Below are 15,146 nucleotides of genomic sequence, written 5' to 3'. Positions count from 1 at the left end.
TATCTAAGCATAAGAGGTAACATCCAATCATCCTCACAAAACCTGCAAATTCAGTGGTGACTATGTTCCCCCCCAGTCAGTTCCAGCACTCCGTATGTTCTAACATACAGCTGAGGCCATTTACCTGCTAATGTGTCCAGTCTATGATGTGACATTCATCACAAAGTCTAACTCATGGAATCACCTGCTGGTCGCAGCAGCTTAAAGGGATCCTCTGTTTCCTTAGGGTCTTACATCACTTGTCCCCCAAAGGCAGATTTTGAGGGAAGTGTGGACAGCTTTAAAAGCCCAAAAGAAGAATGAAATGAGAACTGTGGCTCAGAAATGTGTCTTTTTTTTTTAATGGTATGTCAAGAACCTGCTTTAATCAGCATGGCGCGCAAGTAGCACCTCAAGCAAGGTAAAGTGGGTTCAGGGCAGGAGAGAGGGGGCTCTGGTTTAGCTGCTTTAGGGGAATCCCCATTCAGAGGGACCAAGAAGTTCCAGGCTGTCCAAAGCAACTGCTCCAGCCTCGTGCCGATAAGCAGTGACTCTACCAGCAGAGGATTAGTTCGAGCACATCCCCCAGGTGCTGCCACAGGCAGGCCTGAGCACACCCCGTTCCGTGGGGCCGCAGGTGGCTCAGCTCAAACGCTCAGCACAGGCACGGCCCCCCTAACAGCACATCAAGGCATTCAGTTCAGGCACGTTAAGAGTAGAACCTGCGGGAGGATTTCCTGAAGACAAGACATTTCTCAGGACCTTTTAGTCCACATCTTGTAACTTTATTTCTGGTAACACTTGGAGCAGTGCAGCATTCGCAGCAAATTACCAGCTGCTACTTTCTGTAACTTCTAGCAGCGGCGGAAGCGAGCAGCGAGCGTATCGGCCACCTACCAAAGGGCAGCCTGCTGCTCTCCGCTGTGTCGCAACTTCCCCTTTGGGGTATGATAACAGAAAGGGATTTTACAATTCCCCATAGAGCTAACAAAAACGGGTGCACTTCCCTCCTCTCTGATGATGTAAAAATATTTTCCCAAGGGCTGGGTTCGCATTACATCATTTTCAGAGCCAGCAAACCAAAGCATAGTGCTGTCAGCACGCTCACCGAGACCCACACTGATCCTAGGCAAACCTAGGAAAGCACAGAATCAGCTCTACCCTGCTGCCCGTTTTTAACGGCTAAACAAAGTTTGCAAAATTCTGTTTGCCCTGAAGAAGTCACTTCAGTTTGCAGCCCGGCGGCGGGGGCTGGCGAGCAGAGCCCATTGCCAGAGCTGGGCCCACTCCGCTTCAGCGCCTGCACCGTGCTCCCGACAGCCGCCGCCGCTTAGAAAGACACGGGCACAGCAGCACCCAACAGTTTGTCTCACCACTTCTCTAATACACCAGACAGACAGGCTTTGGTCTTGCAAAAGAGATTTCGGCAAGGACGCAATACAATTTCAGCAAAGCAGTCCGAAGCCAAGCATCAAAAGGAACAGCCGTTTTCAAGGGTCACTGTTTCTGCATCAAGGCATCCAATTTACAGTATTAGAATGAGAGACATAATATATTTACCATTTTTGAATATATTTTAAATATTTAAATGTGTTTTATTGTATGATGATTGCTCAGACTAAAGTCCTCAAGGAAGAAACCATACATTGAGTAGGGCTCTTTGTATACAGTAATTAGAAAAATACTAATAGTCCATTCCAGTGTAATCATCTTTCCAGTGTTGTTAAGAAAAATGTAATTCAGACTAAGCTAAAGAACATTGAATTACAAGGCAAGCTTCAGTTGCTGTGTAAGGAAAAGAACTGTTCTGTGTCGGAGTACAGACTGACCTACGCCACTGGGATTTTTGGGTAAGCCATTTGCCCTCTAAAAAAGATTTCTTCGTTAAAGCAGTTAAAAGTTTAAACCCCTCTTTATTAAGTTAAGCATGCCACACTTAAATTTCCATACGATTCTGGTGAGTCTTTGAAGAATTCACACAATATTTACAGACCCTAATCACTTCTAACACTGGGACCACGTGTGAAGGGAGACCTCCAGGACCTCGTAATCCAAGGATGCACAAAAAAAAAAAAAAAAAAAAAAAAAAAAAAAAAAAAAAAAAAAAAAAAAAAAAAAAAAAGTGTTGCAATGAAATCTGCAGAGATTTTCCATCTGGAATAGCTGTATCAAAACCAAGACAAAACCCACCCTAAAGCAGCAACAAAAACCCCATAAAACCCCACAAAACCAAAAGTCGCCACAGCCCCAAACACAAAAAGCCCTCAGCTCTGTACTTCAGGCACTGCTTTGCCTTACCTGCCTACATTTCATTGCCAACATTATTTGGATAATGACACAAACCCCATTCAGGAACACCTGATTCTACTTTGCCTTTCAAAAACCTCACATTTTGACATCAATCTCGTACCACACAAGTCCTCTCCTCCCACCCCTGCCCCTAATAAACACATTGGTAGCAAATACCCTTTTGCCATGATTTTTTTTTCACCTCATTCAGCAGAAAGATGAACTCTGAACAGGAACGCTCTTGACTTCTCGCTCTGGCATCTGAATTGCCATACACCTCCGTGTTTTAAGAAACTTGCTTTACTCTTACCCTGCCCCCCCAATCCAAGAACGCTCTGATTATGGTCTGGCACATTCTCCAAAAGATACCCAAGCCACTTGGCAATACCCTTTCTAATCACCATGTAACAGATTATCACACATTACTGTGCCATTATGTGTGAGATTGCCCATTAGTGCTTAAATAAGGATGCAATTCCATGGAGAATATCAATCTTTTGAAACACCAATAATTATTCTGAACAAAAAAATACCATGAACTAAATTGGTGGGGTCGCCCTTCCTGCTTCAGATTCTTCCTAAATCAGCCTTTCTGCACTGTACAATACTTAAAGACAGGAAACCTGAATCCCTATTTAACAGACAGGGTTATTCCCAACAGACAGGTGTGAATGCAAATCAAAGGAGACAAAATTATGGTGACATGTTGGTCACGTTCTCAAAGGCCTGATCAGTCCTCATTCAGACTAAACCAGTTCCCTTGCCCATCTTGGGCAGCCAGTAGCAGGAAAAAGGCAGTTACATCTATACCTGCTCTGACTGCTTCTGCACATGGCCTGTGTGCTTAAATTGGAACTCAGCCAACCGTTACTGAACTCCTTGCTAAAATTCACAACGCGCTCTCCGATACAGCAGGGCTGGATTATTCTGGCTAAGTGGCACATATGCTGAGCTTACAGATCTGGGTGCTCCTTGTAGTCCCCTTTTTACTGGGGCAAAATAAGGTATCCGGGTGATTTGCCTTACCACTAGCCCTATCATAACTGAAAGCTTTTTCCTTTCCAATACAAATCTCTGAAGGCTCAATAACAACACCTTCCAAAGTTTTTGAACCTCGACTAGTGTCACCCAGTAACATTTCTGGAAGGCTAATACCATTCTTTATCACCGTGCCGATCAAAAATCAACCCCTCTGAAGGCAGTGCCATTCCCTGGGAAGCCGGGCTCAGGATCTGCGCAGCCACCACAGCGCTTCGGCCCACACCTACCACGACCCTCAAGGCGAGCAGCTCCTCTTGCAGGGCACGGCCAGCTTGCCTGAGCAGGCTGCAGCCTGGTAGCTTCCTCAGCAGATGTTGATCGCCGTGTAAAACGAACAGAAAACCTGGAGCAGGAGACTGTCCCTTCTAATTGTGTTCTGCTGTATTTACCACATTTCAACGCAATCACATTCCCAGGTTGGAATGGTAACCCTGAAGCTTACTCAGTTCACTTGTCACCACGGAGGTTCCGTTCCTTCGCTGTTTTTTGTTGGGTTTAGTGATAAACCTAAAAAGTGTGGAAGTTCAGGGTGCTACAAAGCCACTGCAATGTATCAAAAGCAGAGCTTGTCTTCTACCCTAAAATCCCCAAGAGAAAACCCAATGAATAAATATTGAAACACACAGCCCCCTCCTACCCTGAAGTCATGGTAGCTCAAAATTACATGTCAGTAAGATGCCAGCTTCTAGATAAGATATAAAAATCTTCAGACAAGTGTCACACCTTCTGTTGGCCAATCCCTCCCCACTTGCAAATGCCAGATTTGGGGCAACTCGAGCTGTGAGAGACTTCAGCAAGAGGTCACGTTTACTTCCTCACCACAAAACGTAGCACCTAGAAGGGATTCTTTCATACCAATCTAGAGTCAAAGTTTTAAGTTTTCCCCAACACCTTCCTGAGATGAAAGTAGTTCAGCACTTGTGCTGCAAACAGGTGATGCAGTAAGGTAAACGAAGCATCCTTCTGACACAACACGGTGGGCGAGCAGACCACTACTGTTACACTCAAAAAATCTCACTCCAGAAACCATTTAGAACAGAATAAGCTATTCCTGCCTCATGGGTTGACTCCAAACAAAACACAGGGGCAAAAAATCATGCAGAGGTATCACCCGATCACCTCACGTACAGCCAGAGCTAGCCAGGAGCCTTCCTAACACTTCAGTCCTTCACACCAATGTAGAGTAGTAACAGCATGGCTTAGCAGACTAACCCATACCAAAAGGCTGCTCCACGGCAATCAAACCCCATAATTATCACTGTCATACCTCTATCCAGGCAAAAGCTTCAGGCATCTTCACAGGGGATAACCTCCGCTTCAGGGAAGTCACATCTACTACTCAGGTACGTCAGAGCTGGATCATGTGCATTAACTAAATCTGGCGCTTTTGGAATGCATTTGAGCAACTGCGCCTGGCCACTTGGCCAGTCAGGTATCCCGGAGAAGGGCCATGGCCACTCGGTGCAGAGCTGCAAATGGTCTCTGCAGTAGGTCTAGCTCCTTCCTCAGCCTACCCTATAATGTTGTTCAATCCCGTAACTCCTGTTGTCTGCCTGGAAATGCCATACAGCTACAGAAAACGTCAAACTGTCCCAAGCAGAGCACCTGTAGAGAAGAACGAAGTCTCCCCATGGACAGTACAGCAAACAGAGGATAAGCTCAGTGTAGCTTAGGCACTTGCGGCCAATCTGGCAGCAGAAAGGCTCAGCTTAACCCTTTGAATAAGCCTTTGCCATCTTCCAAATCACAATAGAAGAATTATCTTGCAAATAGTTCTGCTGGCTTAATGTGACACCAGGAGCTGCCACTAGTGGCAGAAAGACAGCATTCAGAGTACTGCGCAAAGGAAACTTGATGTTGTGCTGAACTTCAGGTCCAAAAGGATGAAACAATCAGACAATTAACGGCAGCGCTACTATTTAAAATCCTGGCACCTCTGAAACATGCCCTCAAGATAGCAAAAGGCTTGTAAAAATATAAAAATTTGGTTTGCCTGGGGAAGGAGAGGAGAAAGGTGGCAAATTCCAAATCCCTTAGGAGAGAAAACCCAACAGGGGAGAGAGAAGACACAAACAACTCTTGATGACAACCACAGAGAATAAACACTGTTATTATGCAATGGTGAACTATTTAGACCACAAATACCTAAATCTTGTAGAATTTTCTTCCCCCCCAAAAAGGTATTTTTTTCTTACCCAGATCTCCTGGAAAAAACACCATTTGATCCTTTGAAATTTCCCATTTCAAAGACGTTTTAGCCTACAGTTTCTTTTTGAGAAAAGCAGTAACCAGGATGCTTCTCCATTTTTCAAGCGGTCATTCCAACACCATTAATCCCAGGCAGGGAGCAGTACAGGTTCGATATGCTAGGGTTCATTTTAGCTTTGTTTTCTAAAATACTAAAAAAACCACACCCCCACACTGAGGCTTTTCAGTCTTTTCCAAGTCAAGCACACACCTTCGTAATCTTCACCGCTGAATATGAAAGCTGTAGTCTGATCAGGGCTCCAGGGCACTGAAGCCTTCACATCCCTGTTTTAAGTATTCCGAACACAAGAATTTACCCTTTCATATACATTTGATACAAACTTGCACTATGAAACTGTATTTTTCCCCCTGTATCACCGAGTTCATGGCACAAACAGAATTCACTAGCTGCAACTTTTATTTTTATTCTCCTCAATTAGTATTTGGGCACGCTAAATAAAACTCATTTAGCATGAAATTAAGAGCTACAGCTTGGGGGGCTGGGGGGATGTGGGGTGTGAGTAATTAGCATTTGACAATATTTCATATGTCACCATCACAGTTCCCCACAGACTTCCAGAGCAGCCAAGCTTTCAATTTCTACAAATCAGATTCCTGACAGCAAACCATCACACCCAAACCCGACATTTCCAATGCAATCTGAAAAATCATGTTCAGATCATCTGCTAAGCATTTTCTGGCAAAAGCAGAAATATCCTTTTATTCTCCTGGGTTGTCTTTCATGGTCCTAACCTCAAAATATCCCTTTTGTCACAAACCCCCACTCCTAAAAACAACAGGGGCTCACCCGCCTGAGCAGTATCCACACGTGAAAGGGGATGTCTGAAAGAACCCGAAAGGCCACGCACGTGCCACTGGAGAAAGCTACCCTTCATTCCAGCTTCTAATTTTTCACTTGCTTGGCACTGCAAACTCTTAATATTATATTTGCATTTCCATACATTTCAATGTAGTTGTCAGAGCGGGAGCCAGAAGTCTCGATGACATTTCTCTCTGCTTTCCAGTATGGCAACTGCAGCCGTGAGATTTTCCTTTTTCAGAATCAAGAGCTAGGCAGTACTTCCCCAGCCACAATTTCTTCTTACTGGTATTTTGCTAACATCCTGAGGACAAGGGTCCCTTTTTGGGATCACCTGCTTTTACATCAGTGTGCTGAGATACCTCAAAATCTGAAAACTAATTTTCTATACTTGAGCACAAACACGAATTCTCATTAAGCAGTCAATACACGTTAACATTTACATTTCTTCTGAGAGTTTCCCCATTAGACTGCAATTTAGTCTCACGTTACTTTGATACCAGGCTACCTAGTCAGGTGATTCACGAGTTAGCCAGCAACTTCCACTTCTACTGAAGTTTGGAAGCCCGGTAAGCGAATTCAGCCATGAAAACACAGCTCTGCACAGACTTACAGATGTTTCCAGCAAGATCCCAACCTCCCCAAAGAGCCTGCAGTCTTACCCAATGCCTCCCCACCAACCCACCCCACCTATTTCTTTGTTTTCAGAATGCAAGAAAGAATACAGATATTTGACAGGTACGGAATATCACACATTTTAACTTAATACACTAAAATAAAAGATTGTGACAGTTCTGTTACCATATAAGAGTTTAAATAGGAAAGAATAATACCACAAAGGTTATCCATAGCTATCTCCTCATGCTCTGCATCTTACTTCAATTCCTGACCGTGACAGACTTTGCTACAGCACAACTCTAAATTTTTCTATCACTTTGATTTCTTTCAAGCTTTCTCCAAGCATCCATTTTCTCCCATTGTATGAAAACTGAGTTACCTTTTCTAAAGCTGAAATAACACGAGCTCTTCTGCGCCGATCTAATATCTGGCCTCTGCCAGGAAGATGACTCAGTCCTCCTCCTCTCCCTGGGCTTCCCCAGGCACTCCCACCAACCCCAACGCTCTCCCAGTCGGGAAAAGACGAGGGAGCTTTCTACCAGCACGGCAAGATTAATTTGACCAGCAAAGGGTCTCTGTAACCACCACCAGAACTGGCAAGAGGAGAGAAAACTCCTCTGTGCTGTGCAGCTCCGGTGGTGCCTGCCTGATGGTGACAGCAAACAGCCACTAAACCACCTCAGCCACCTTGCAACCTTCCCCCTCTGCCCCCCGTTCACAGTGTCCAAAGTTTGGCTCCTAATCAAATACCTTTATAAAAAGAAACCCAACCTTTCTGTTTTTCAAGATTTTCTTTCTATTAACAAAACATTTGCCTTACTACAAGGTGACAAGTTCCCAGGTACAATCCTCAACACTGCCCTTTCCTTACAGGAACCAGGACGTCAGACATATCCATCCCATTCATCACGAACGTGCATAAAATCGTGCTGATCACCCAGCTATATACACTTCAATCTCATATACATTACACGTTGTTAATATGGGAGCATCATGAATTATTCCTGCATCATAGCTCCAGACATACTTCGTCATCAGCAAACGGCTTTTTCACCCATCTCACTGCAAATACGCATCTGGGAGAGGTATCTGCCTCTTGGATTACCTCATGCTGTAAAGCAGCAGCTACAAGTAGGACAAAAGCAATAATACAGTAAAAAAAAATGGCCAGTTCTGTCGCAGTCATCATTTAAACAGCAATTCAATGGCTGAATTGCTTTAAACAAAGCTAAAGCTCACGGGAGAATACAAGAGGGCTTGTAGCTCAACACAAAGCCTGAAGAATTATATTCAAGTACAAGAAAGTGTTCATATTTCCTCTAGCAGAGAAGCAAAAATTTAACACCGTGATGAACAGAACAGACATTAATGCTGAACTTGCCCAGATTGGTCCGGAGCACTCACGCATTCTCTCCTTTTCCTCTTTCCCCCCCCGCCCCGTTGGGTTTTGTTGTTTTGAAGTATCTTTGGAAGAATTAAGCCTTGGTCCAAAAGCCAGTGAGTACATTCCCACACCTATGAGATACTACAGCCAATAATAGCAAAGAACTACTCCATACGCACCATGAGCCCCTGGCCTGCAGTTCCTACCCTCTACCCCTAGCAGCCAGGCTTCAGTCAACATGGACCTGCTGGCTTATCCCATCTTGGATCCCACACATCCCTGCTGGCCAGAGCATCTGCTCAGCCAGCATACTCACCAGGCAACAAGATGGAGAAGGGAGACAGAAAGGAGGGGAGGAAGGAGCATTTTCCTCAGCCCCAAGATTTTGTACTGGAAAAAAGAAGCTTCGTCTCTCCAAGGAACCTGGCTTTTAAAAAAAACAAACAAACAAGAAAAACCAACCACACAGCGGAGGGCAAGAGACAAGAAGCGAAACCAGATCTTGTCAAGGTGTGGCAATGGAGACTCCTACAGAAGAGGTTCAGTCAAACTAGCTGTGTTTTGGCTTGCAAGACATATCAAATGCAAGTACAGGCACACAGGTACTGCTTACTCATCAGGAGTTCAGAGCAGAGGTAGACGACCAGCCCAGAAAAAAAAAGAAAAAGCCCCAACCAAACCAAAAGCTTGATGGACATCCGCAGGGACTGCAATGGGGAAGAGTCAGACACCACTAGTCATCGAGAAATCGCTCTAACCCTGGGACAGTTGGAACCCAGCACCAACAACGGTTGTGAGGCACACGCCAGGGATCATTCCCGCAGCACAAACTACTTTTCTTCCAGACTTTCTCAGTCTGTAAAGATCTGATGCCTTCTAGGCATCATCACTGGAATATTCAGGAAAAAAAAATTCTGCATCCTATAGAAAAGTCCCAGTACCCTGCCCGTTGCCCTCGGTATATGAGCTAGCTCCAGGCATTGTACAAGGCCTGACAGTAACTCGGGTGTTTTTATTAAACAAGTCACAGAGTAGCAGCTAATTCTACCAGTTCCAGTAAATTGTTGGGGTTTGTTCTGGTTTGGGGGTTTTTTTGTTTGTTTGGTGATTGTTTTGGGTTTTTTTAATTAAAAAAAAAAAAAACCAACACTTTTACCCACAGCAATGAAGGCCTCCTTTCTAACTTGTTTTTAATTGTAAGAAAATGTCTTGCATTTGAGGGGAATATTCAAAACACAATGCTAACTTTAATCCCAATTATAAAGGACAAGGATGGGATTAAGCACTAGTTTATAAACATCTACATTACTCTGGACTTGAATTTGTTTTGGTGCTTCTCTAGGATTAAATGGGAGGTACGTTACAGGTGAACAGGAGGTTATCACTTAATTTTCAATTTTTTTTTTTTGAATGACCAAGTCAGGAATTTTTTTTTTTAGGGTTTTTTTCACCCTTAGCGTAGATAAAAGCCAGAGATACACACCCAGAAAGATCTGCCATGGCAGCAAAATCACAGCACATTACTTGGGTGCCTGATGCCTCTTCCCTTACCAGCCCTCTCCTCCCTCCCCCTGCAACATCTTTTCCAGGGCCACAGCACCAGCAAGTATTCAAGTACATTTACGCATTTAAAACAAATGTTCTTCTGGGTGTATCACGCTTGCCAGTATTACTGTGATTAGCTAAGGGAAAACTTCAGCCACAAGCGGAATAGTTCGCCTGGCTTTGTTTAGCTTTCAAATGGATGCAGGCTCCCGTGGCAGACTCAGCACATCTCCCCAGCGCGGGCAGTCACCTGCTCCCACCCTGCCAAAGGAGGCGTGCGGGCACACATGCGTACCCACACACAACTGGCTTGTAGTCACGCTACACGTGCTAAATGGATGTGCAAGAATTGTCACCGTCTACGAGTACCCCGGCAGGAATCAAGGGAGTTAGGTTCCAAATTCAGAGCTTTGGACACCAGCTCTGACACTCCTGTACTTCAAGGAAGCAATCAGGCAAGAAACTGAGAAAAAAAAGAAACAGACTGCTTCTGGCTGCTTATACAAAGTAGTATTAAAACCCCAAGTCACTCTTGGGGAATTTGTTTTATCTGAGGTTGCAGTGCTTACAATATTTACCCATACAACTATAAAGACAGCAACTCTGTAAGAGATCCAGAAGCAGAAATCATGACCTCTGTAAGAGCTTCAAAATAAATCCTTTACTTTGTGCCATCAAATATAGAAAAATTTACAAGGTTTATTTCATTATTTTACAGAAAAATACTGAGGCTAACAGTAGGCAATTATTCTTTAATTCCTGGTTCTTCCTTCCATGCCTTATCAGAGAGAAACACTAGTATGTCCTCACTTCAAGACTGACAATTGTCTCCAAGAACGTGAAGGATACACCTCAAAGAGCCAGGGCTACTACTGAAACATGGGAAGGAGGAACGTGGAAATGGCACCATCCACGGTGGGAGGGTAATAAGCAACCCCACATAGCCCTGAGAAACATCAAGAGAAGAACAAATTTATTCATGCTGCAGCAGGTACACCTATGTCCTATTCTTGACTTCTAGCAGTCTAGCCAAGCCAAATATTTTACATCTCATCTACTTTTCTGACCTTTAAAAACAAGTTACTTTACAGACACTCTCACCTATTTGGTGGCAGGATGAGACAAGAGTAGAAATACTTTCTCCTTTTTGAGTAACCAAAGGCTTATGGAGGAAAAGTACCATACCCCTACGGAGACCAACACCGGGATATGACCCCCGTGCACAGGGGAGATGCAGGGAGAACTCAAATCACCTCTGAATGCTATTTATGGGCAAACATCCCCCCTTGAACTCTTTTCTCCAAGTTTCTAGCATTCAGTGGGAAACTGAGTCCAAATGGGCTGCAGTTGCTTTCCTGAATCAGAAAGTGGCTCTGGCTCAGTACAGTACTCAGTGACCATCTGGGAAGAAAAAAATTGAAAACGCTTTTACATTTTCAAGCAAAGAACGAAGAGTAAACTTTGAGGGCCAGTAACATCATCGAGTTAACCCAGAAGCCCATGGACTTTTAGCCCCCAGTTTATGCCAAACATGTATGGCAAAGCGAGCCAAAATACCCAAGTATTTTCAGAGGCTAAGCAAGCGCACCAATTCTTAAAAAAAATTCCCACCCTAACAGCGTATGGCACAGACTAGTGTATAAATTCATGTTTCAAACGGAACACTTGATAATCTGTTCACGAAACCTCTCCTCTACTTAAGATCCACAGCCTTTCAGCTACTGCCATTACATATATGCTGCGTAACAAAACATCCCCAGAGTAAGGTCTCTGGAAGCATCACAGGAGGTTACAGAGTACAAAACAACCAAAAATCAGGATGCTACAGTATTCTGAGAGAAAATAAGGAATTTGTTTTACCATGACTCAACCTGAGGAGCGAACACTCCCACCTACTGTTAATGCATTAGAAAAAAACGCCCCTCTACAAGGGCAGTCCAGGGGACTCTTACCATCACACCTTTCTGTTCTCTGCAGCATCCCTGGAGTTCAAAAGTAAAGAGAACACAGGTGCATCAGGAGATGGACTTGCACCTAGGTCTGTGTCTCTGAAGCTCGGCTTCTGCAGATGGAGCTTTGGTCCATCAGAGGTCACAGAATCCAACACGTGGCATCAGAGAGCACAAGTTTTACTGAGCTTCTTTGGAACACAATGCAGAGAGAAATTGTAACCAGCCTCAATCCAATGGATAGCTTCTGGATGGAGATGCTTCCAATAGCGTGTATGGAAAAGTCTGGCCAATTAAGATTTTACCAAAGCAAACGTCTTCCATTATTTCTCTCCAAGTCTTTGCTCTTATCTGCGTAAAGCCTAAAATAAAGTTGTTCTACCTCTTACTCTGCCTCTGCAGTCTGGGCAGATCCGGCACTGGGCACGCTCACCACAAGAGCAGCATAGCCACATGGCAAGTTTCTCCTCTTTCCATTGTTAAATCTTCCTACATGCTCCTTTCCCTGGAGAGGCTTCCAAAACATGCTGCTTGCTTGGTTTTGGCAATACAAGGCAAAGCCAAGCGGGATCCAGGCCAGGCTGGTCAGAATATTCTTGCTCACGGTAGCCTTCCTCTGTTACACAAAAGCCACATAATTCTTTGAAAGGAAAGACAGAATTTTAGCCTTTACAAAGACTCAGATTCAAGAAGCTTTTTTAAAGGACGTATCCAAACAGGAGTGTCAGCAACTGCATATATCTGTATGCATTCAGGAATAATCAACTACACAAATACAGAATAGTTTGTTCAGGTAACAGTTCTTTGGAAAAGTTGGTCAAATTCAACTTGTAAACCAACACTTCTGCAAAGGCAGACAACAACCTGAGATGTATAAAGAAAAGCACACCTTGCAGGATGGAGGAAATAACGCTCCTAACCTCCATGCATCAATGGAGCTCAACTTGACCAATTTGGGGCAACAAGCTATGAAGAACAGAGATCATGTACAGAGCCTGCAGAGGAGAACAAGAGCAGATGAAAGCTAAATAGCATGAGTTAAGGGCAGAGAAAGATTTGATGTTATTTAGCAAAAAAAAAAAAAAAAAAAAAAAAAAAAAAAAAAAAAAAAGAGTGCTCTGAGAAGGATAACTGCAGAAGCCTGCGAGTCAGTTCTAAGGACAGCTACATTGAAAAAGGGAACACTGAACTTGGATGTGATGCATAAAACAAGCAGCCAAAGCAACTCCATTAAAAAAAACACTAATTGCTTTACTACAACTTTCTTCCTTCCCCTGTGAAGCTCTTCCAGAGCAGAGCAGTGCCCCTTCGCCCCCTCTTTAGGCGCTGCAGCTGTGACAGGGGGCTGGTGCTCAGAGAAACCTTCTCACCCCGCGGGCTGCAGCTCAGCGGCGCAGAGCTCCCAGTGCTGCAGACACTGTCCAACCAGTTCCCAAAGCCACCCGGCAGGAGTGACACAAGCACAGCTGAATTTGCCTGGGGAGAAGGAAGAGGAGATAAAACTGGATCTAAGGAGATTTCTTTCAGCTCTAGTTTTCAGAAAGTTTTATGAAATTGTACAGAATTTGAGGAAAAGGGGATGGCTAAACGACCAGTTAGTAACTGCTGCTTTAGAGAGAATGCTGTGTTACACAGGGAAAAAGGTCGTTACAAATCCACACTCTGCCTTTTGTTCCCCCAGCAAGCATCTTCTTCATGGATACAACAAGGATAAATTTGTGCAATGCAATTTTATTTTTTGAAGTTTCCTAGCACGTGTTGAATCTTCAAATATTTAAATACTTCATTCACAAAGCAGATAAACTCCATTTTTATGCAATATGCTGAATGTACCACAGCTTGTTTTAAATCAAGAGATTTAAGTTCATTCAAATTTCATACCTTTCAAAATCAGGTCTTTAAAAAGGCAGAAAATTATTTGTAACAGGTAATGAAGGCACGCATGCCCCATTGCACAAAAGCCACTTGCTTCCATAAGTAGAAGCAAAGATGAGTGGGAGTATATTTTACGTAATTTTATTTTTCATTGATCTGGTGAAAACTAGCTTGACTTTCTAGACACAATCAGAATTTGATCATTTATGCTATGCATATACTGCATTATCATTTGTTTTCCTAGAAACTCGTTTATTGTAATTGCTTCCTAAATGCACGACAGTAACATTTTGTCACAGGTTACCAATTGAAAAAAGCAAGGTTCACCTGCTACACCACCCACCCCAACATACTCATGACTCAGTACAATCTGTTGCGTCTGACACTTTCAAAACCCAAATATTTAATGCCATTACAAAACTGATAGAAGAACAACGCATTGTAGGTCCGCCAGCAAGAGCTGAGTTAATTCCTCTCACATGTCCCCAGACACTCGTCACAGACCATTCAAGCAACCCTTGCACAAAGGGGCAGCGAGCAGCCCTGCTCCCCCCACAGCCACCCTGCACCCCACCCCTACCCCTGCTCCCCACACTGTGCCCTTCCAGACAGACCCAGAAGAGGTGGCCACACGTTCAGACTCCCGACCCGATCCACCAGTCTGTCTGGCATGAAGCTCAGTGGCTGCCACTGGTTGCTGCCACCACGCTTCGCCATCAAGCTACAGAACATCAAAAAAGCTGGAACATGAGTGGGGATATCCAGATCAGATCTTCTGCACGCTGTGAACCATTCACTGAACACTCAGACTCTGTTTGAGCACTTCTGAACACTGGTTTCATCATCACGTGCTAAGGAAACTGCATGACCAAGAAATGCAGAAAACAATCAGAAATGCAAACTTACAACTCAAGTCTGTGCAACTGGAGGGGTTTTAATAAACTGTTAAGAGAGTCTTCTTGCAGGAGACACAAGCAGGAGACACAGGCTTTTCCACCTCCTCGCTCCTTCCTCACTCTCCTGATGCACTTAGGGAGCGGAGTTACGCTGTGATGAACTCCAGCTTGCAAGTGCAGTAACTGCTCCATCTCACAAGGTTGGCATCTACGCTCCCCTCTTACACAGGCATTAAAGGAAGAATCCCCCCAGCACCCATCTGCTTGGAGAGAGGCAGCGTGCAGACAAGTGAAACAGAAGAACATGGAAAAGATACCACCCCATACTCCGCTGAGATACAGAATCCCAGAATCCCAGACTGGCAGGGACTGGCAAGGGTTGGCAGGGCCCTCTGGAGCTCCCCCAGTGCCACCCCCCTGCCCAAGCAGGCTCACCCAGAGCAGGGGGCACAGGACAGCGTCCAGGCGGGGGTTGAAGATCTCCAGAGAAGGAGACTCCACAG

At 44.4% G+C, this 15,146-nt stretch overlaps 1 protein-coding gene across 14 annotated transcripts in view; it reads right to left on the bottom strand.

The window, feature by feature from the left end:
• Positions 1 to 15,146, bottom strand: part of LOC104135805 (ankyrin repeat and KH domain-containing protein 1) — a 102,269-nt gene that overhangs the window by 79,958 nt on the left and 7,165 nt on the right. The window lies entirely within an intron of this gene.

This window comes from Egretta garzetta, unplaced genomic scaffold (assembly GCF_000687185.1).
Source record: "Egretta garzetta isolate BGI_Z169 unplaced genomic scaffold, ASM68718v1 scaffold692, whole genome shotgun sequence".
In the NCBI taxonomy this organism is placed as follows: Eukaryota; Metazoa; Chordata; class Aves; order Pelecaniformes; family Ardeidae; genus Egretta; species Egretta garzetta.
Note: the sequence above shows the minus strand (reverse complement) of the source record. Positions and strands in the feature narration are given on the sequence as shown.